Source organism: Physella acuta, unplaced genomic scaffold (assembly GCF_028476545.2).
Source record: "Physella acuta isolate Inbredline_101_S28 unplaced genomic scaffold, ASM2847654v3 ptg001994l, whole genome shotgun sequence".
Classification (NCBI taxonomy): Eukaryota; Metazoa; Mollusca; class Gastropoda; family Physidae; genus Physella; species Physella acuta.
This window is the reverse complement of record NW_026733499.1, coordinates 27,623-38,610: the sequence shown is the minus strand read 5'-3', so window position 1 is coordinate 38,610 and position 10,988 is coordinate 27,623. Positions and strand designations below refer to the sequence as shown.

Below are 10,988 nucleotides of genomic sequence, written 5' to 3'. Positions count from 1 at the left end.
CATTAAATAAATGTAGTTTTAGTTTAGATTTGAATATATATTCAGATCTAGATAGCTTTATTTTATTAGGAAGATTGTTTACTTTCCGAAAAAAAAGTGCTACCGTTCTAAAAAATGCTCGGAGGATTGTTCACCCATGCCACCCCATGCGGATCATCTCAACGACAGAATCGTTGAGCCTCTCTCCGACTGTGTCGCTGAGAATAAAACCCTTTAGTGGTTTCTCAGTCAACACTGTCGTTGAAAATAAAACAATAATTAAACATGCTCTCCACAATTAGGAAAGCATAAACTGTAGGTGTTTTGAAGCTAATATTCCAGCCATTTTGTTTTGACGAGACCTAGTCCAGATCTAGACTAGATCTACTTGATCAACGATTTACACTGATGTAAAACCTACGTAAATCAAATCTACAAGATCAGGATTTATATTTAGATCTAGAAATCTACATTATTGACTAGAGAGAAAAAGTTAAAAGTATGCCTAGTGCGTCGAAAGTAAATGATAGAATCTAGATCTAGAAAATCTAGTAATTTTTCAGTAGTAGAGATCTAGATCTAGTAGCACTAGTCTAGATTGACTAGATAGAAAGATAATTAATAATTATTTCTGTGGCATAGCTGTCCTTTAGGATCTACTCAATTTTAAATCTCTTCTATTTCAAATTGTTTGTAGATCTATATCTACAAGCTTAGGCTTAGGTCTAAAAATATACTAAAGCTACACAAGTACACATCATTCCTAAACTAAAACTTAATGCCATTATTAAATGATTAATGGCTAAAATTCACTGAGCATTGTAGCACTTAAGACTTAAACGTAAGGCCTAAATACTAAATAAAATTATTACGTTAGCTTAATTTTTGTGACAGCTTTTCTCTTCTTTTTTGCCATGCTTAATTTAAGTCACTTTCATGTGCTGGTAGCTTAAAATAAAACTTGTTTAGGAAGTTTATTTCTTTCTCCCTTTCATAATGCTGCAAATATGAATAAGACGCTTATTATTATAATTAAATAGCTGCGATAAATAATCATTTGCATCTTTTTGGGGGTATTTCTTTTACATGAACTGTGAAATACGGTATCTCAAATTTTGCGCGTAACTCAAAGCGAAATATTACTCGCTCAACTGCTCGTATTTAAAAAATCTGGTATGTCGAGGCACTAGAATGTTGAGGTACCACAGGATCTACTATGAATGTATTGAAAGAAAACATAAATTAATTATAGATTAATAGGCAAATATAGTAATAAAGTATAGCTTTAGATTTTATTCAGCCTACTAATAAATAATTAAATAGGCCTAAAGTAGTACTAGATATTAGTTAAATCACTAGTATTGTGTAGGGTTATTTTTATTAAAAAAACAGATCACATCTTATACATTAAGGCGGGCTCAATAAAATAAAAATAATTTATTTAGGACCTAGGCCTATCTTTTGGAGATCTAAAATTCTAAATGAAAAATAAATTATTAATTAGACCAACAATAGGCATAGTATGCTAAATCTATTTTAGTATTTAAATTTAAGGCTCGGCCATCTACTAAAAATTTTATAAATGTCATAAAATGGCCTACTTAATTATAATTACTAATTACTATTAGGCCTAAGTTTAAACTAGAGATAGCCTATTTTATTAGTAGAAAAAGTATTAGCCATAGTTAAGATGGTATAGCCTTATGTAAATTAATGTAATCAGTGTTAGATATTATGATATCGATCAAGCATTTATTATATAATATCGGAAAGGGGCCTAGCACTCTCTTAGTCATTAGTCTATTAGGTCTTACAAGTAGTTTAGCCTATTTTTATATTATTATATAGGCTGTTATTTAAATTAGGCCAAAGGCTTATTAGGAAAAGGCTTAATAGGCTTTAGTTTTTAATTAGGCAACAAGGCAGAGGCTTAATGTTGCTTATAGATTTAATTTGAAATTATTATGATATACGCTACTCTGCGACTATCACTATAGACTGCTATAGAGTATATTATAGCCTAGGCCTATCTAAATAAAATAATTCAACTCACTTAGCTTACTATAATTTTTAAAAATGTTTAGTTAAGTATTCAGCTCTCTATGTCAGCTAAGGCCCATAATTGTAATTATCCTACTGTTAGATCTATTAATTATTTAATGATTAGTAGGCCTAATTATAGGAATTAGGTCTGATACATTAAGTCCTATACATTGGTCGTAGAGTAATACTATTGGGCTAGTAATTATATACAATATCTATACAAGCCTACTTATCGTTAATTTGGAAGTCTTTGCATTGACCTTAGTTTTCAGATGTAGCAGCCTAATTTTTATCAGATTATACCATAAAATCAAAAGTAGACTTGTAGATCTTTTTAAAACAAGGCATGAAATATTAATTTAAATAATATAAATTAAACAAATAGCCTAAATAACAACTACACAAAGTTAAAGTCATAATAACTTTTTATAAAGGTATCTTGAATTTCAACTGGAGGTAGTTTTGATAAATATTAGTATTCTGAACATTAAAATAGGTAGACTTAACATAAATTTGTTCTGAAAACATATTTAGAAATTGGTTTTAAAAAATGAGGTTAGGATTGGGGTGATAACTAGTTGAGGATTAGATATGATATTCATTGTGTTTATCCATGTTGTAATTTCTCTTTTTCTTTTACAGGTTCATCCAGAAAAAAGGGAAGATCTGATTTTTACCAGTAATAAGACTACAGCATACTAAATGACACAAGATGTTCTTTCTCTATTACCTCTTACATTTGACATAAAAGTAGGAAAAGGTATGACAATTATTAATAAGCTGCTTTAAATTTTATAATTTGTTTTTTTTATAACTTAATTGTACCATTTTTATTTCCAATAATGATAAATATAATTTAGTGTCATTTATATTTTAAAATATTTATATTATACTAGATATAATTTACTTCTATAATATTACTATCCAGGTTTAACAGTCTATGCCTACAACATAGATCTCCAGGACTTAAAGTGCACAAAATGGCAATCAGTATATCACAAGTGTTATAACACATGCATCTAATCTGCTTCAGTGGCGAGAACTGGTTGAATCCTCTCAAACATTAATCAGGTAAGTTATCACAAGTTTGCTTTGGTTTATTTTGAACATGTTGATTGAGATAGATTTTTATTTGTATAAATATTGTATTTAAAAAATATTTTACCTAGTAAAACCAAGTCAGTGGTGATGATTGATACAATATCATTATGTATTTTTTTTAAATATTTGTTTTGCAAAATATGCTGATTTGCAGGAAGGATATATATATATATATATATATATATATATATATATATATATATATATATATATATATATATATATATATATATATATATATATATATATATATATATATATATGTATATATATGTATATATATGTATATATATGTATATATATGTATATATATGTATATATATGTATATATATGTATATATATATATATATATATATATATATATATATATATATATATATATGTATATATATATATATATATATATATATATATATATATATATATATATATATATATATATATATATAAAACAGTATCATTTAGTGGTTTGTCTTACAAATTTGAATTATTTACTTAATCTATCTTAACTGCTCAACAGGAACTAGGCATACCTAATGAGCGTCAAGCTGATACAGTAGATGTACATAAGAATTTTTACACAAGGTAAATATTGATAAATTTTAAGTTTTCTTTTTTTAAGGATACATGTAGTGTTTTGGGAGAAAGGAATTAAATTATTTAAATTAGGCCAAATAGTTTATTTCTCTAGCTTATGTTTCACTTAAAATAACTTCAATTTTTCCCCCTTTATCACTAAAGCAAAATTTTATAGATATCTATGCCATGATTCATCTCATTCAATCACTTTTTTCTTGTTTTGTTTTGATGTATTAAACTAATTTAAACTAAAGATTATTTTTTTTTTGCTAATTTTATTATTTCAGATGGATGATTAAGAAAATCATTTTGTTTTGTTTCAGGAAGTGAAAAGTGATGTAAAAGGCAACTAATACTTCCATCTACCATAGTTAAACAAGAATCTGCAAATGGTGATAATTGCAATAATCGTGATATATTAATGTTTGGCTTTATAATTATATGCAATTGTCAGGTTTCATAAATAAATTATTTCTCAAAATTTGATGTATTTGGTTTTCTTACTTTGTACATAAGATGCAAGTGATTGAAAGCTGAAAAGGGTTGTATGTAGTTATAGTATTCCCAGCACAAGTTGACATTAAAACAGCTGAAGCCCTTTAAAAAAAAAAACAAAAAAAAAAATAATCTAGGAATGCTATTTCTATTAGCTGAGCATATATTTGGAAAAGAACTTAATTGTTTACCAGAGAATACTGTGACCCAGTTTGTACTCCAGGCAAAAAGTGCCTATGGTTAATATTATTAAGTTAAAGAAAAGTATCAAACAAACAGGATAATATTAATAAGCAAGACCTCCACACTAGAGAAGTATGGAATGAGTGTTGCATGGAATTCAAATCAACTTTGATGTTGCTAATTGCTACACTGGCCATAATTGGCCTACATTGATTTTTGCTGAGGTAGGCAACTGTTTTTGTTTAACTTTAGATGTCGACTAAATAAAGAAGAAAACTGACACGCCAATACCAAAATCAAGAACTTGTAAAGTTCGTGGTTGCTAAACCGAGAAGTCCTGAGTTCAATCTCCCGTGTAGATGAGGCTCTATAGTTGGGCATAGCAACCTATCTTGGGGATACAACACTTGTTCTTGGATTGACAAAAGATAAGAAAAGAAATCCAGAAAGAAAAGAAGCAGCTGAACGAAGAAGAAAAAGGCTGGATATATTCGGTATCAACTGTACAATTTTAACAGACACACATTTCAAACTACACATGTCACATGCATTTCAATGACAAAGTTCAGTGAAGCCATAATGTTGAGTTTGACTGAATGAAGAACGATATTGTTATTTCAAGCAAAGTTAAGGTTTATTGTCTTAAAGACATTGTCGTGGATTGATTTAGACTAAGACTTCCCTGTTAAATAAGCCGACAACGATGGCTCTTCTTATTTCTCGTCTTTGATGTTGCTTTCAAGAACTTGTATGAGATTAGATTACCTACATACATAAGGCTACAAAGTTTGGAATCTTGGCTTTCTAATAGTGGACCTGGCTACATGACATTACCCCCACCCCGTCAATTATCCCCCCCCCCCGGAGGAGACCCCCCACCGTATTTACCCCCCGGGGCAATTACCCCTTGTCAATAACCCACCTGGAGAATCCCCCCCCCCCCCCGGCCTCAAGTTATGATCCTAACTCAAACTCTATACCTATGTATTTCCTTAATCCTAATCGATAAAAAAATGACCAAACCCTAAGCATTCACCTCAGCCTAAAACTTAACACAACCAAAACCAACTCTAGACTTAGGTTTCAGCCTAACCTTGACCATAACACTAACCCTAATCCTAGCCTTAATCCTAACCCTGATCATAACACTAACTCTAATTCTGAATCTAACCCTAGCCCTAACCTTAGCCCTAACGCTAACCCTAACCTTAGCCCGAACGCTAACCCTAACTCTAGCCCTAACTCTAACCCTAGCCCTAACTCTAACGCTAACCCTAACCTTAGCACGAACGCTAGCCCTAGCCCAAAATCTAACTCTAGCCCTAACTCTAACCCTAGCCCTAACGCTAACCCTAACCCTAGCCGTAACCCTAACCATAATCTTAACCTTAGCCAGAACGCTAACCCTAACTCTAACCCTAGCCCTAACGCTAACCCAAACCCTAACCCTAGCCGTAACCCTAACCATAACCCTAACCCCAGCTGTACCTTAAGAGGTGTGTGCGTGGGGGGGGGGGAGATGTCCTCCTTGGCGGGGGGTAAATGACAAGGGGTAATTGCTTCAGGGGGGGAGAGAACTAATAATCTGTAAGTCCTACTATTCAATACATTTGGTTAACACAATGTCGTCACACATGTAAAACAAAATAAGCAGTGTTTTTATTATTTGTATCCTTAAAAAATGCAAAATAAATCCTACGCCATTAACTCAACCCTCTTTTTTCTCGTTACATATCGTCACATAAAGCCACCGCCCAAAATGATGGTGACGTCAATATACAATCATAAAGTGGTCACCCATTAACGAAGACTCACTCTTCAGACGATTTTGCACCCAACCCCCCTTCTCTAATTGTAACACATTTTCACAAAAAGCCAGATCTTGATCGCTTCCCCCCCCCCCCACCACTCTCTTTAAAAAAGCCACACCTCTACACATAACCCCCTCCGCCGTTCCCCTGAAACTGCATTTTTACTTTCTCGTATATACGAAGTATAGAGAAAGTCTTGTAATCGTGCAAAAAAAAAAAAATCGAGATTTTTTACAAATCTCGACGTTTTACACCTCACTGATACGGAAAAACATAATTTTGCAATCTTGTCCGTATGTCTGTGTGTGTGTCTGTGTGTAAACACGATTACTTGAGTACCGTTACAGCTAGGTTGATGAAATTTCATATATAAGTATTTTATCAAAATCGTAGATCCGTATAAACTTTTGAGTGATTTCCGATAACCGAAAGTGGTACTTTTTCTACTTTGAATTTTTCGAAAGCCTATACCTTGAGTACTATTTCAGATAGATAAATGAAATTTCACATGTAAGTAAAAGATCTAATTATCTACCTTCTGTCCAATTTTGAGTAATTTCCGTTGACAGGAAGTACTAATTTACGCTATTTCCGATTTCTCAAAAAACGCACGTAAATTTAGAAAGTACTAATAATGTTGCGCACTATTATGCACATCTTTATTTGACGTTCACTTGGTGTGCAATTCTTTTTTCTACGAGGTTTTATTCTATTTTAAAAAGTTTAAGTATTTAACATGGATTAAAAATCATGTCTATATCCCGAGTTGCCATTCCCCGTAGTGTTATATTAGAATATTCGAGAAAGTTTAGGGGAGATCACTCCCGGTTTATTATAATATGTACTGACCTCGATAAACATTGAGTTAATAAATGAATTAATACCAAAAGCAATCTTTTAAAGCCCGAAATAACGGATGAAAGCAAAAATGTGTCGTCACACTTTCCGATCGTCCTTTCCCATAAATGAAAAAAAAGCCTGAACATACTAAAGGAGAGTATGGATGTTGATGGAGGATCCCAACGTTAAAAATTAAAGCAGCGCAAAATTTCAGGAATCCATGTTACATATTATTATTTTCCGTAGGTATAACAAAGGTATTTACATTGTGTTTTATATTTTACGAGCCGCTATCATACGCCGCTATTTAGTTGTTTCATTTTCTACTTTTCAGTAATTCATAATTTGTGAATTCGACAGTAACAATGCTGCCACTGAAAATATTTGCTTTAAAACACTATCAGTAGCTCGTTAAGGACGATAACCCCCCCTCCCCACCCTCCTTTCCCAAAAATCCTACCCCCCCTCCTCGTGAAAGCAGCCCCCTCTGAGTTACCTCCATTAAGTTTAAAATCGTTTCAAACTAAATTATCTGCCCCTAATAGCTGTCACTAAACCCGACTCTACGATTGTAAACATTTAGCTTGAACCACAGCTCACCAGACCATGTAGGGATGGGGGTGGTAGGGATAGAGAGAAAGAGAGGGGGCTGCTAGGGGCGCTTACAGCTTGGTGTTTTCTATGGTATCCATGAAGAGAATTATTTATATAGAAGAAATATATATTAAACTAGCGTACCCGTCCCGCGCGTTGCTGCGGTCTCAGAAGACAGACTGACGCAATATTTTAAGAGGATTCCATAATTACATTAGCAATCACGTATTTTTTTACGCTTGACATTGATTTGTAAATCTAAACAATTTAAATGTAATCAAAGCCGGTGTTATATTGCTTTCATCATAGTTGTTGAGGCGCAAATTCTACCGCACACAGTAGCCCATTGTATCCATAATGTATCGCACTCTTTAAAACGAACGTAGGCGCAATAGTGTTTATGAGGGACCCACACAGGGGCGCTAGACCACACGCCAGTGGTGCAGTAGACAAAAAATTTCCCTACTGTAGGGCGCTCTTTTAAAACTCATAGTGTTCCTCCCGAAGCCAGTGGCGCACCGGGTCAAACGAATTGTCATCGAATGTCGTGTGCCACAGGGTCAATATTGTAGAGTGCTCTTTAACACAACCTTAGGATATCCCAGGGCGCCAAATCGCATCCTGCCGGGGCGCCGGCAGACGCGCCTGATTCCATATAGTCAAAAATTATTGTTGCCCATCGTGTCTTTAGTGTATAAATTTAAAAAAAAAAAACGAACGTAGGCGTCATAGTGTTCACATGGTAGCACGGGGCGCTTCGGGTTACGTAATATCCGGGGCGCCGGCGGCTGCGCCTGTTGTTGCTTTTTTACCTTAGCCCCCATGCAGTTTTAATATCGCCGCCCTGGATTTTCAGGCGCCAAGCCGTTTATTAACAAAAATCGCACCCTCCAGGGAAACGCCCATAATAAATTTTAATTTTTGTTTTCGCAGAAACCTTCTCGTGAGTGTTTTCATTAACTCTCGAAAGTTTAACGGCACTCAGATAAACGATGTCAAACAGCATCCGTTTTGTTTTTTACAAACTGTGTAGAGAAAAATTGCACCCTCCAGGAGCGCCGCCCTGTTAAAATAAAAAAAAAAACCTCCCCTGAAGTTTTATGGCGAGCGGATGAACGGGATTAAACCGCTATCTACTTTTACGTATATATACCCTATATAGGGATCTATATATAGAATCGATATATTTATTGCTACATTTGGTGACTTCCCATTTTCCCCAATGGCGTCAAATTTTGCACATAATCCACCTATTAATTCATGTGAAAAAAAAGCATTGTTTTCATCGTAAAATATTAGATTTTGGTATCAGCCTCTCTCCGGTCGTCGCTTAGCAAATCTGTTATCCAAAAATTCAACAAGCATGTATTTACCTGTACATTTTGCAGTTTGTGTCATCTCCCCTCACCCCCCCCTGGGTGATAGTTTTTAAACGTGCACAGTTAATTGTATTTTTTTTTAATCTGCAGTCAGTTATTAGTACAGTTAACTCTCATTAGTCATTTATTGAACTGGCAAAATGCTTACTTCTTCTATATATTTTGCTATTTTTCGCCATGGTGTCACCCCCGAAATTTTGCCACCTTGTGCAGTCCTCAGCCCCGCCCCCCAACCTTGTGACGCCTCTGGTTAGGGGTACTACTTGAGTACAGTAAATATGTATATGTATATATATATATATATATATATATATATATATATATATATATATATATATATATATATATCGGGGGAGGGTATAGCCCCTTGGCACACCTTGTACCTACGCCACTACATAATCATGTTCTTAAGATTATATAGCACATTCTATGTATAAATTCGATAAAAATAGCTATTACGTATTCTGCAATTTTATATTTGTAATAACATATTGTAAACGAAATGAGTCTTAAATTCGATTAAAAAATGGGCTTTTATATTATGTATTTTTTCTATTTTGCAATCATATCATGTATTACTTGTTGTATAGCCTAGATTCTATAATAATATACTAATATATTCTATATTACATAATCCTATATTATATCGTTTAGTAATCTCTACCCTAATGTTTTCTGTACCGAATAATCAATATTCTGTAATTCTAAATTGTGTATAAATTAATCATACAATCTCTAAAATTAATCATAACTATGATCACAATTAAATTCAGCAATCCACTGTATTAATTTATATTGCTAAAAATAATTTAATTTTCAATTTTAAAGACAGAAGATACATTTTTTATAATATTAATTATTATTAGCTCTGTAAAATGAATTGTTGTTTAATTATTCTTATATTAAATATTGTAAGCGATTAATTAATCGAAATGGTTTTATTCCGTTAGCTAGTTTTTACAGTTTATAACTATAATTAGAGTCTCAACGACAGAATCAAATGAGAAAAAATCTATAGCGTTATTATATACCAACACTGTTGATAAGCCACTCAACGACAGTGTCGTTGAGAATAGTGTAGGATCGGCTGCCCATGCTCTTCCCCCAATAGGTCTACCAGTGAAGTTCTTTTTACAAGCTTTTATTTAGTTCGCAACGTCTGTTTGTTTGCTGGAAAGTTTGTAACTCAATTTTAACCCACTTCTAATGTGCAGCGATTTCGTTCAAACTTTCTAGATAGGTTCCACTTCGATGTCAATACACGTTTTTTTTTTAATTAGTTAGATGTTTAAATAGGCATTAAAAATTAACTAAACAGGTTCGAAACTAAGGGGAGATAACAAAATGAAATCACGTCATAGATTACTGTATTTAAATCGCACCCTGCCGGAGGCCGCCCGTGCAAAATTTGTCCCCACGCAGAACCTTCTCGAGAGTATTCTCATCAACTCCCCAAAGTTTTATGACACTCGGATGAACGGTGTCGAACGCATTCAAATCTTATTCTTTATTATAGTGTATATAGAGAAAAATTGCACCCTCCCGGGGCGCCGCCCTCGCAAAACCTCCCCCTGAGTGTTCTAAGCAACTTCCAAAAGTTTCATAGCGATTGGATGAACGGTGTCAAACCGCAATCTACTTTTATATCGAATCACGCCCCCTTGGAGTGTTTTTTTTTACTCACAATTGTTATAAACCATAATGCTTTTAACGGCTATAATTATTAATATATGACATATGCGCATGATATAAAAAAAAATACAACCCAAAACAATAAACATACAACATTTTACAATTTTCAACAAATAAATCAAAATATTTCTGAAAAGATTTTTGTGACTTTTTCCGATAAAATTTTTCAATTGTGACTTTTTTTCTGTGACTTTTTTTCCTAGCAAAAACTGGAACTTTTTTTGTTTTTTTTTTCCCATGTGACTTTTCCGTTCACCGTTTTTTTTATCTGGCTCACATACAAGTACAAGC

General features: G+C 33.3%; 1 long non-coding RNA gene across 1 annotated transcript; it reads left to right on the top strand.

The window, feature by feature from the left end:
* The first annotated feature begins 331 nt into the window (after positions 1–331).
* On the top strand, positions 332–4,176 carry LOC131931614 (uncharacterized). Its single transcript, XR_009384310.1, has 5 exons — positions 332–498; positions 2,665–2,782; positions 2,951–3,093; positions 3,645–3,709; positions 4,027–4,176. It is a non-coding gene; the product is annotated as an uncharacterized LOC131931614 (long non-coding RNA).
* Positions 4,177–10,988: the final 6,812 nt, after the last annotated feature.